We start from the raw sequence: 13,057 nt of genomic DNA on the forward strand, positions 1-13,057 counted from the left end.
ATACTTTTCTCTCAGTTCTTGGATTTGCTAGCATAAATGTGTGGAGGTGCCTCTTAGGTTATTTTCTTTTCATTTCTACCACTTGTCATGTGGTTTAATACTGTGAGCTGTGTGCTTTTCTCCCTGTTTTTTACCAATAATGGCTTTGGCGCTTTGTTCTTGTTTTCAAACCAAAGTGTGGGATCTCCTGATTTTTTTTCCTATTGGTTTGTTTGTATGTTCTTAATTTTGATAATCACATGTATGATTTCTATTTTTTTGTTATTCCTGGAGTTCGGTTTTTCTTCATTCTGTTTCTTCAGTCATCCAGTTAGGTGGATTTCTTTTTCAGTGTTTTCAAATTTTGGAAATGCATGAATTTAACCCTATATGGTTTCCCCATAAAATGTTTTGGCAACATCCCATAAGTTTCTTGACATTCCTTTGTTCATGGCTTTTTCTGCTTTTCCTTTGGATTTCCTTTCTTGCATATTTTGCTAGTTCGTGAGTGTGTTGTGTTTTCCAACTTTTAGTGCCTGGATGTATTTCCATTTGAAAGTGATATCTTCCTGTTTTTGTACCTTCGTGATCATAAGTGCACAGGATAGGTTTTGACTTCTCTTCTAGGAATTGCGACTGGCGTTGGACTCGAGCACATGACCTGCGATAGACAAAGTTAGGTCTGATGCTGGGAAGAACATATGTTATTGTCCTCAGAGACGCAATCTTACTCATGGATCCCCAAAGTTCAGGTGGTCTCGAGAGCCCATGTGAACGTCTCTTATTCCTTAGCACCTTCCCAACCAGATGATCTGTCCTGTGCTTAACGTGGATATCATAGTTTCCAAGAGTATTGGATTAAAAACGCCATCTCCCTTCCTGTCTGTTCATATGCTTCCAACGTTTAGATACACCCTTGTTCGTGCTGTATATTTTGGCAATTCTTCGCGGTTTCTGTTTTGTTCTGTTGTGTTGATGCTCCATCAAGACAAAACACCTTCTGCTAATCTTTTGTCTCTCGAAGGCATAAAATCACTCTCGCTGACTTAGGCACAAACACATTGGCTCTTTTCTCCTTGGCAATATCATAACCTACCTACTCCCAATTTCTTCACTTGCAAACTATGAGTTTCTTTCTTAGTCGAAGGAAATTTCCTATGGGCAACAGAAGGTCGAGCTTGTTAATATATGCTGTTTTATTGTGGATCTTTTCTACTTTTTTTTTTTTTGGTTTGTTTTTAGAATTTCAACCACTCCTACAAACTGTTTGTATTGATGGGAGACATTAGTCTCATTTCGGTTGGCTTCCCACTTGGATTCTATTTGCCTTTCCCCTTTATGGTATTTTCTTTGGGTTTGCTTAATTGTTACGATACCTCGCTTCCTCCCCATCTTTTGCATGTCTTATTTTTGTGTGTGTTCTTATGTATGCATGCGCATGTGTTAATATGTGTGTGGTCTGAGTTTCACATAACACTTATTATTAAAATATGAGAGATAGGAATTAAGTATCTAATGCTTAGCAATTATTTGACATGCCTTGAAAACTCACATTCCATCCGTTTCTGAAAATCTCCTGCAAGGAATGTCATTTCTTGTACTCTTAGAGAAACACATGTACTCACCAAACTGCCGTCAAACAAACACCACCATTTGAGTTCCTCATTAGAGTCGTACTGTTTGTCCCAATACCCTTGCTTTTTTGTAAGTTTTCTGACTGTCATCAGGGAGTGAAATCGTCTGTTTGTTGTCTTTCTGAAATGATAGATGTGACGAAGCCCAATGCTCTCCGCAGCACTGCCATATGAGACAAGTGGAAGAATTCCATTTTGCTTATGTCTCAGTAGGAATTTGCGGTGACAGAGGACAGTAAGATGGTAATCGTGTCTAATAACCTCATGCTTGTGTTCAGCCATGAAGGCTACAGGACGATGACCACAACTGTATTGGGGTGGAAATTGACCTGAAGCCTAAAGGTAAACTCCACATCGAAAGAGAACGGAAGTTGCAGAGATAATGGGAGAAGTTTGGGTACATGTCTCAGGGGATATTTGGTTGGTTCCTGGATCAGAGGCCCGTAGCCCATGCAGAGGACAAAGGCACAGGACAGCAGGGCACACTGGGAACCCACAAGGAACCTGTTTTTCAGTGCCGTTGGTTGTGACACGCAGAGGGTCTGAAGGGCATGAGTTTTTGACAACACAAATCTTGAGGGCTGGAGTTTTCAGATAAGCAGGCTTGGCAGACATCAACTCGAAAGAACACCATCTTTTTCCTGCATAGAGAAGGCAGAATGATGTAACATGATAATGTCTTTAGGGAATATCTTGTAGGAGAAGTAAGAGTGAGAGAAAGAAAAGAGCCCTGAACGTAGATTGGAGAAATCAGGATTGAAAGTGACCCTCATCTGGGAGCAGAGACAGAGGTCAAGAACCAGAGGCACCGAGGACTGCCATCACCTTCCACAGAAGCGGAACACAAAAGACATACTGTCATTCTCCCTGGAAAATCTAGGCATGGAAGTATTCTCTTAAGGAAAATAGGCATAGGAGAATATTTTATGATAGCCCAGTCACTGACTTTAAAAGGGAAAGCTATACCAGCTTTCAAAGCAGGCCAGATAGCTCAAGCAACACCTGACCAAACCAAAATCGTTATCCCCTGCATTTCTGAACAATGACAGAGCAGCGGTTCTTGTCTAGAAACAGGAGGTATTCAGAATTCAAAGGCTGGTCCAGGGTTGTGTCCATCAGTTCAGAGGCAGCCTTCAGATCAACTCATGATTCCAGGGTCTTGGCATTGACTCTGGTCTCAGGTTTTCTACACAGGGGAAAGTAAGAATCTCCCTCTCCAGCTTCAAACCCTGATTGGGATCTCTATGTCTCTGTTCAATACGTGGATGTGCATCGTTGGACAAGAAAACAAAAACTAAAGCAGTGCACAATAAATGACTGGGGCCTGAGGATGTTTTATTGAATTTGGACCTAGGTTCCTATGGAGGGCAGCAAGGTACAGAGAGCCTCCCACCATCCTAAAATGCCAGACCTTCACTCGGAGCTCCCTTGTTCATTCTCTGGTTCTTTGTGTTCCTGGATCTCCTCACCAACCTGCAATATCTGCTGTCTGTCGCGCTGTACTGACCCCATGTTGACACATTGTGCATCCTCTCGGGGCTCCATTGGAACATGCCCCATCTTCTGTAAGAGGCACTGTTTGCTTATTACATGTAACCATTTGGGGTATGGTCATGAGAGGGTGAAGGCAGGCTTGTGCTGCCACATCTCCATGCAGTTCCACAGAGGGTAGCTGCTCCACCCTGAGGGAGTGCTCAACGTTTCCGCATTCAAATCCTCTTCAATGCGTCCTTTTGAACATAAAAGTTGTCTTCCTGAAACGGGCACGGAAGTCTTTCAGATGGCTTCACTTGGGCTATCGGTGTCTTCCAACATGCTCTCTGTTGGCTCCGGTGGACACCAAGTACATGAGTCCATCCTGGACCTAAGTTTCTATGGTGCAGAGTCTGTCTTGGATGCATGGTCATTTTGGAAGTTTTGGAGGCATTGTTGGCACCATTTCTGGAGACGCTCGAGGTTCTCATGTCCTTACTGTGGATGACTCCAGACATGTCTTTGCACAGTTGCGGGGGTTCACATTGATCTTTAATTAGGTGAACATTTTCCTTTTCTGTAGCTCTGAGTTTGTGACGTATGGGCGGCCTCACCTTCCGCATGGCTCAATTTCCTCCCCTGAGGTTTTGCTGGTGGTCTGATTGTTTCTTTGCCTGTCGTTGTTAAGATGGAATGAAGGATGCTTGTCTTTCTCTGGAGTCCAGAGGGTTGGTGCTGACAGTCACGACCACACAGTACAAATTGGGCCATGGAGAAGGTCACACTGACTCTCTATGTAAAAAGTCTCCGTGAGAGATCCAGGCGGCTCCAGCAGTTAGGGATGGTGAGGTTCTCTTGGTGCACCCATGAATACTCCAGCCAAGTGTAATGATCAGGCATGGGTTGAGGAGGAGTGGTTGCTATGACCTCAAAGCCTTGTGACATCACAGATGTTGGCTTCACTGAAGCAGCTGTCCCTCTCCCATGACCTTGGTGTCCTATGACTTTAGGTAGGAAGCCCCGGGAAGGACAGAACGGGAGCCCTCTGTGTCTGAACAAGAACTCAGGTTGTCTTGTGGGATAATGTCCCATTTCCCCTTTCCAGAGACAAAGAGGAAAGAAAAAGACATTCAGTATACCTTCCTTTAGGCCAACATATCCCCTGAGACGGCAAGTTGTCCTATTTCCACTACAATTTCTAGAGATCTCAAGAAACGGTGAGGACTCCGGGTATGAGCGCTCTCCATGGGGTTTGTCATCCTGTAGGTGAGAGCTTCCTTTGTCAGTGTCTTTTGCCTATGGGTCATTATGACTAAGGGACAGAAAGTCCCTTTTCTAGGAAAAAGTGAGGGCATCGATATATGGTGCCATCTGTGGCCTCATCTCCTAGTGTTCTGAAACACGTGGCTAAGGCATTAGGCCTCTGTATATCTAGATTTCACTTAAAAACCTTTGCAAAGTCATCGAGGAGAGTGATATTCTGCATCAGAGCTAACTCTTAAGGAAGAGGCCTGGACCACACCCATTGTCATCATTTGTTTACTGTACTTTTGTGGTAATGGGTATAGACTTGTTGACCAAGTCTCTTTAGTCAGAAGGAAAGGGACGGCCTATACCAATGGCTTGCAAGGCCCATTCAAACAGACCTTTGAGTGAGCCACAATGCCCTTGCAAGGACTAGTGTATCAGGAAGTTTGGGTCCATTTCGGCACTACAGTATTCCTCAGCCGTCGAAGTGAGTGAAACCCTGGACCTTGCCTTGACATGAATGTCCCTTGCCTGGCTGAGGTGTAATGGAAAAGGAAGCAGAAAAAGGGAAATATCATATGGCTTCCCTCAATATGTGCCTTGGGAGGAATACCTTGGCCCTTAGTAAAGGAAGGGAAAACTGAAGGGAAAGAAATCAGAGAAGGAGACCCATCAGGAGTGACTCAGGACTCTGAGAACCAAGCTGAGGGTTACTGAAAACAGAAGTGCTTAATGGGTGTTCAGGAGATGTGGCATATATTAGGATGAGCACTAAGACGTACATGCAACTAAAGCATCCGTGAATACTCTGTCAATAACGGATGATGGATGCTAGGCAGGCTTTCTCAAAAGAACAGCAACAACAACAATAAAAATTCAAAGGAAAACATTCTGGCCCTCTCAAAACCAAAGGAAGGCACAGGGAGAAAAGGAAAGCATTATATTTTTTATTATCTTTCCTTATTGAAATGACATGGGATTGGTTCCCTAAATTGTCCTTCTCTGAATTAGATCTTTATCCTTGTGGATTAGAGTCTACCCTCCTCTTCCATCTCTGGAATCCATGAGAGGACATGACAAAGCCCTTCGCTAAATAATTAGAAGAGTGGCTCAGGAAAATGACTTGACCTGGCCTTCTGTGTTTTGGCAGGTGTTGGATCCTTTCTACAAATGCTTCAATCAGTACTAGAGAGCTGAGATTTTGTAGGTTTCCTGAACTAATCGTGGGAGTTTCTATGTGTCTGGGAATTTATCCTTTTCTCTCAGTTCTGGGATTTGCTAACATAAATGTGTGGATGTACCTCTTAGGTTATTCTTTTTTCATTTCTACCCCTTGTCATGTGGTTTAATACTGTGAGCTGTGTGTTTGTCTCCCTGTGTTTTCCCAGTAATGGCTTCGATGGTTTGTTCTTGTTTTCAAACCGAAGTGTGGGATCTCCTGATTTTTTTTTCCTATTGGTTGGTTTGTATTTACTTAATTTTGATAATCACTTGTATGAAATCTATTTTTCTGTTAACTCTGTAGTTCGGTTTATCTTCATTCTGTTCCTTCAGTCGTCCAATTAGGAGTCTTTCTTTTTCGGTGTTTTTAATATTTGGAAATGCATGCATTTAAACCCTATATGGTTTCCCCATAAAATGTTTTGACATCATCCCATATGTTTCTGAACATTCCTTTGTTCATGGCTCTTTATGCTTTTTCTTTGGATTTTCTTCTTGCAGTCATTGCTAGTTCGTGAGTGTGTTGTGTTTTCCAACTTTTAGCGTCTGTCTGTATTTCCAATTTGAAAGTGATATCGTCCTGTTTTCATACCTTCGTGATCATAAGTGCACAGTATAGGTTTTGACTTCTCTTTCAGGAATTACGACTGGCGTTGGACTCGAGCTCATGACCTGCGATAGACAAAGATAAGTCTGCCGCTGGGAAGAACATATCTTATTGTCCTCAGAGACACAATCTTACTCATGGATCCCCAAATTTCTGGTGGTCTCAGTGCCCTTGTGGACGTCTTTTCTTCCTTTGCTCCTTCCCATTGTCCTGTGCTTAACGTGGATATTATAGTTCCCAACAGTATTGGATTAAAGTCGCCATCTCCCTTCCTGTCTATTCATAGGCTTCCAACATTTAGATACACTCTTGTTCGTGGTTTATATGTGGAAATTCTTCCAGGTTTCTGTTGTTTTGAAGCTCCATCAAGACAAAACACCTTCCACTAATATTTTGTCTCTCAAATGCATAAAATCACTCTTGCTGATCAGTATTTTTGGTTTGTTTCTTGAGTGTCATGAGTTAGTGAAATCGTCTGTTTGTTGTCTTTCTGAGAATGATAGATGTGATGAAGCCCAATGCTCTCTGCAATACTGCGGTAAGAGACAAGTGGAAGAATTCCTTCTTGCTTTTGTCTCAGTACGAATTGCAGTGACATTGAGGACAATACGATGGTAGTAGTGTCTAATAACCTCATGCCTGTCTTCAGCCATGAAGGCAACAGGAAGATGACCATGACAACTGCAGTGGGGTGGAAATTGACCTGAAGCCTACAAGGAAAACTCCAAGTGAAAGAGAATGGAAGTTGTAGAGATGATGGGAGAGGGTTGGAGACAGGGAAGATTTGGTTGGTTCATGGCTCAGGGAAGATTTGGTTGGTTCGTGGATCAGAGATTGGTTCGTGAGCCCATGCAGAGGAACAAGGCACAGGAAAGAAGGGCACACTGGGAACCCACAAGGAACCTGTTTCCCAGGGCTGTTGGCTCTGACACACATAGGGTCTTAAGGGCACGTGTATTTGACAACACAAGTCTTGAGGGTTGGAGTTTTCAGATCAGCAGGCTTGGCAGACATCGCCTTGAAAGAACACTGTATTTTCTTTTATAGGATACCAACAAGCAACCAGGTGCAGACAGCCTGGAGACAATGATCAGAGACAATACCAGGAGACGCAGTGGGAAGATGGTGAGTTGTGGGAGTGCATCCGTGAAAGGCAGTTTTCCTGGAGGTGTCTCAATGTGTACATAATAAATTTTGGGCTCTCACACCAGCAGCATCAAGACAGAGTTACTGGCCAAGACAGGTAGGTGAGGACATTGGCTGCCTACCATGCCATCACGAAATACCAAACGTTGATCATGGAGGACTGCCTTCCTCAGTCCAAGATGCTTTCAATGGTTGGCGCTTTTCCTGCTCAGGAGCTCTGAAATTGGGTGGGAGGGCCTCACCCTTGCACAGGGCTCAGATTTGCTCCCCTGAGGCTTTGCTTGTGGTTTGATTGTTTCTTGGCCTGTAGTGGCTAAGATGGAATGAAGGATGCTTGTTTTTTTCTGGAGTCCAGAGTGCTGGTGCTGACTGTCACAACCAAACACTATGAATTGTGCCATGGAGAAGGTGACATTGACTAGCTTTGCAAACTGCCTTGGTGAGAGACCCACGAGGCTCAGCGGTTTGGGATGGCTTGGCATCCTCTTGGCCACCTATGACTATGTCAGCCAAGTGTAGTGATCAGGCAGGGGTTGATGAGGAGTGGTTTCTATGACATCAAAGCATAGTGACATTACAGAATGTGGCTTCACTGAGGCAACTGTTTCTCTCCAATGACCTTGGTGTCCTATGGCTTTAAGTAGGAAGCCCCGGGAAGGACAGAACAAGAGCCCTCTGAAGCTGATCAAGAACTCAGGATGCCTTGTGGGTTAATGTCCAACTTCCCCTTTATGGAGACATAGAGGAAGGAAAATGACATTCAGTATACCTTCCTTTACACCAACATATCCCTGGAAATGGCACGGTGTACTTTCCACTATAATTTCTAGATATCTCAAGAAAAGGTGAAGCCTCACGATTATGAGCAACTCTCGGTGGGGTTTGTCGTCCTGTGGGTGAGGGCATAAAATGACAGCGTCTTTTGCCTATGGGTCAGTGATGACTAAGATACGGAAAATCCCTTTCTGAGGTAAAAGGTGAAGGCATTGATATATGGTGCCGTGTGTGACCTCGTCTCCTAGTGTTCTGAAACATGCGGCTAAGGGATGAGGCCTCTGTCTACCTGGCTTTCCCTTAAACACCTTTGCAAAGTATTCGAGGAGAGTGACATTCTGCATCAGAGCTAACTCTCAATGAATAGGCCTGGACCGCACCCATTGTCATTATTAGTTAACTGTACTTGTTGTGGTAACGGGTATAGACATGTTGACCAAGTCTCTTTAGTCAGAATGAAAGGGACGGCCTATACCGACAGCTTGCAAGGCCCCGTCGAGCAGACCTTTGGAGTGAGCCACAATACCCTTGCTAGGACTACAGGATCAGGAAGTTTGGGTCCATTTCGGCACCACAGGATTCCTCGGCCGTCGAAGTGAATGAACCCCTGGACCTTGCCTTGACATGAATGTCCAATGCCCTGCTGATGGGAAATGGAAAAGGCAAGCAAACAAAGGGAAATATCATATGACTTCCCACAATTTGTGCCTCTGTGAATACCTTGGCCCTTAGTAAATGAAGGGCATACTAATGGGCAAGAAGTCAGAGAAGGAGACCCACCAGGTGTGACTCAGGACTCTGAGAATCCAGCTGAGGGTTACAGAAATTAGAAAAGCTTAATGGGTGTTCAGGAGTTGTCGCATATATTAGGAGGGGCACTAAGACGGATATGCAACTAAAGCATCCATGAATACTCTGTCAAAAACGGATGATGGATGACTGGCGGGCTATCTCAACAGAACAGCAACAACAACAACATAAATTCAGAGGGAAACACTAAGCCCCTCTCTAAATGAAAAGAAGTCACTGGGACTAAAGGAAAGAATTATATTGTTTATTATCTTTCCTTAATGAAATGACATGGGATTGGTTTCCTAAAATGTTCTTCTTTGAATTGGGTCTTTACCTGTGAATTAGAGTTTACCCGCTTCTTCCATCTCTGGATTTGATGAGAGGACATGACAATGCCTTCACTAAATACATAGAAGAGTGGCCCAGGAAAATGACTTGGACCTGGACTTCTGTGTGTTGGCAGGCATTTGATTAATGCTTCAAACGCATCAGTCAATAGTAGAGAGCTGAGATTTTGTAGATTTCCTGACCTAATCTTGGAAGTTTCTATGTGTCTGGGAATTTATCCTTTTCTCTCAATTCTTGGATTTGCTAGCATAAATGTGTGGATGTGCCTCTTCGGTTATTCTTTTTTTCTTTACCAGTTGTCATGTGGTTTCATACTTGCAGCTGGTTCTTGTCTCCCACTTTATCCCAGTAATGGCTTCTGCGGGTTGTTCGTGTTGTCAAAATGAAATGTGAGATCTGATTTTTTTTCCTATTGGTTTGTTTGTATTTCCTTAATTTTGATAATCACATGTATGATTTCAATTTTTCTGTTACCTTTGGAGGTCGGTTTTTCTTCATCTTGTCCTTCAGTCGTCCTTTTAGGTGGCTTTCTTTTTCGGTGTTTTTAAATATTGAAAATGCATGCATTTAACCCTATATGGTTTCCCCATAAAATGTTTTGGCATCATCCTCTAAGTTTCTTAGAATTCCTTTGTTAATGGCTCTTTCTGCTTTTCCTTTGGATTTACTTTCTTGCATTCATTGCTAGTTAATGAGTGTGCTGTGTTTTCCAACTTTTAGTGTCTGGATGTATTTTCAATTTGAAAGTGATATCTTCCTGGTTTCATACCTTTGTGATCATAAGTGCACAGGATAGGTTTTGACTTCTCTTCCATGAATTAGGACTGGATTTGGACTCGAGCTCATGACCTGCGATAGACAAAGGTAGGTCTCCCGCTGGGAAGAACATATTTTATCCTCCTCAGAACGCAATCTTTCTCATGGATCCCCACAGTTCAGGTGGTCTCTAGAGCCCATGTGGACATCTGTTATTCTTTAGCACCTTCAAATCCAGATGATCTGTCCTGTGCTTAACTTGGACATCATAGTTCCCAACAGTATTGGATAAAAGTCGCGATATCCGTTCCTGTGTGTTCATAGGCTTCCAACGTTTATATACACCCTTGTTGGTGGTGTATATGTTGGCACTTCTTCCAGGTTTCTGTTGTTTTGATGCTCCATGAAGACAAAACACCTTCTGCTTATCTTTTGTCTCTCGAAGGCATAAAATAACTCTCTCTGTTAGGCACCAACACTTTGGCTCTCTTCTCCTTGGAATAGCATAACCTACGTCTTCCCAATTTCGTCACTTTCAAGCTATGAGTATCTTTATAGTCAAAGGAAATCTCCTATAGGCATCGGAAGGTCGAGCTTGTTTAAATTTGTTGTTTTCTTATGGATCTTTTCTTACCTTTTTTTTTTTTTTTTTTTTTTTTGGGGGGGGGGAATTACAATCACTCTTACAACTGTTTGGATTGACGGTGACTTTAGTCCTGAGAAATGAATGTGTTATTCATAGGTTCACTTTCTCATTTCGGTTGGCTTCTCACTTGGATTCTATTTGTCTTTCACCTATATGGTATTTTCTTGGGGTTGCTTCATTGGTACTATTCCTCGCTTCCTCCTCATCTTTTGCGTGTCTTATCTTTATGTTTGTTCATGTGTGTGTGCATGTAAATGTGTTAATATGTGTGTGGTCTGTGTGTGTTTCACATCACACTTATTAAAATACGAGAGAATGAAATTCGGTCCCTTATGGGTACTAAGTCAATTTGACATACCTTGAAAACTCACATTCCATCAGTTTCAGAAAATCTCCTTCAAGGAATGTCATCCTTTGTCCTCTTCAAGAAACATGTGTTCTCACAAAACTGCCTTCAAACAAACACCACCATTTGAATTCCTCATTAGAGTCATACTGTTTGTCCCAATACTCTTTCTCTTTCGTATGTTTCTTGACTGTCATGAGTTAGTGAAATCGTCTGTTTGTTGTCTTCCCGAGCATGATAGGTGTGACAAAGCCCAATGCTCCCTGCAAGACTGCCATAAGGAAAAGTGGAAGAATTCCTTCTTGCTTATGTCTCAGTACAAATTGCAGTGACATGGAGGACAGTGAGATGGTAGTAGTGTCTAATAACCTCATGCTTGTCTTCAGCCATGAAGGCAACAGGAAGATGAGCACAACAACTGCAGTGGGGTGAAAACTGACCTGAAGCCTACAAGATAAACTCCACAGCGAAAGAGAACGGAAGTTGCAGAGATGATGGGAGAAGGTTGGAGACATGGCTCAGGGGAGATTTTTGTTGGCTCGTGGAACAGAGTGTCGAAGCCCATGCAGAGGACCAAGGCACAGGAGAGCAGGGCACACTGGAAACCCACAAGGAACCTGTTTCGCAGTGCCATTGACTGTGACACACAGAGGGTCTGAAGGGCACGAGTACTTGACAACACAAGTGTTGAGGGTTGATGTTTTCATATCATCAGGCTTGGCAGACATCGACTTGAAAGAACACCATCTTTTTCCTGCATATGACACCAACAAGCAACCAGGAGCAGAGAGCCTGGAGACTATGATCAGAGAAATTAGAAGATATACAGTGAGAAGATGGTGAGTCGAGGGAGTGCATCCGTGAAGGGAGTGTTAATGGAGATGTCTCAATATGGACATAATAAATTTTTGGCTCTCGCAACAGCAGCATCAAGACAGACCTACTCGCCAAGCCAGGTAGGTGAGGACATAGGCTGCCTATCCAGCCAACACGAAATCCCAACCGTGAAACACTTGGAGGACCTCCTTCCTCAGTCCAAGATGCTTAGTTCAAGGAGAACAGATTCTCCCTTAGGGGACGAGAAGAAAGCTTTGACCACATGTTCTCTTCTGAACACAGCATTCTGTAGGCCTGCGTTCTGTTGAGTTGGTGGAATTTCTACTTTCACTGGCACACCAGAGCCCACCAAGGTAAACCTCAGCATATTCAGCTCCGACCCTAAAATCACCAATCAGCAAGCAAGGAGAGGCACTGCAAATGACTCAACAAACCTTAAGATCCCGCCCTGGGTCACTCCAGTATCTCTTCTTCCTAAACATATTACCCTCAGGTTAGAAAACAGAAGTAGTTTAACAAATAAAGAGAAGTGACAGAGACCTAGATCCAATTGCAAAGATGGAAGAATCAATTTTTGCCCAGGTGAAGGAAGAAGGAATGATCACAGCTAGACAATCGGAGTGAAACCTCTACATAGAACACCTCCGATGCAGGTTTGAAAGCAGCGGCCATGATACTCACTGTACATCAGAAAACATAGAAGATATCAGAGTCTCGAAACACTGAGAAAAAACTGATAAAGATAAAAGCACCTAAAGAACTCCTCAAGTGAAGATTGGTAGGAGACTGGATGCAAAGTCCGGGTCCATGTCAGAAGTGGAGGATCCAATTAGGGACCAAGAAGAACAAGCCTAAAAAATAAGGACGCAAATTCTTAGAGAGAAGGCAGAATGATGGAACATGATAATGAGCTTAGGGAATTTCCAAGGAAATGAAAGAGGTGCCTCTTGTAGGAGAAGTACGAGTGATAGAACAAAAAGAGGGCTGATCATAGATAGGAGAACTCAGGGCTGGAAAGGATCCTCATCTGGGAGCAGAGACAGAGGTCCAGAATCAGAGGCACAGAAGACTCCCAACACCTTCCAGAGAAGGGGAGCACCTAAAGACATAGTGTCATTCCCCCTGGAAAATCTAGGCATGGAGATATTCTCTTTAGGCAAATGGGCATCGGAGAATAGTTTGTCAATAGCTCAATCACTGAGTTCAAGAGTAAAAGCTATATGAGCTCTTGAAGGAGGCCGGATAGCTCA

The sequence above is a fragment of the Mustela nivalis genome (assembly GCF_964662115.1).
Source record: "Mustela nivalis genome assembly, chromosome: Y".
In the NCBI taxonomy this organism is placed as follows: Eukaryota; Metazoa; Chordata; class Mammalia; order Carnivora; family Mustelidae; genus Mustela; species Mustela nivalis.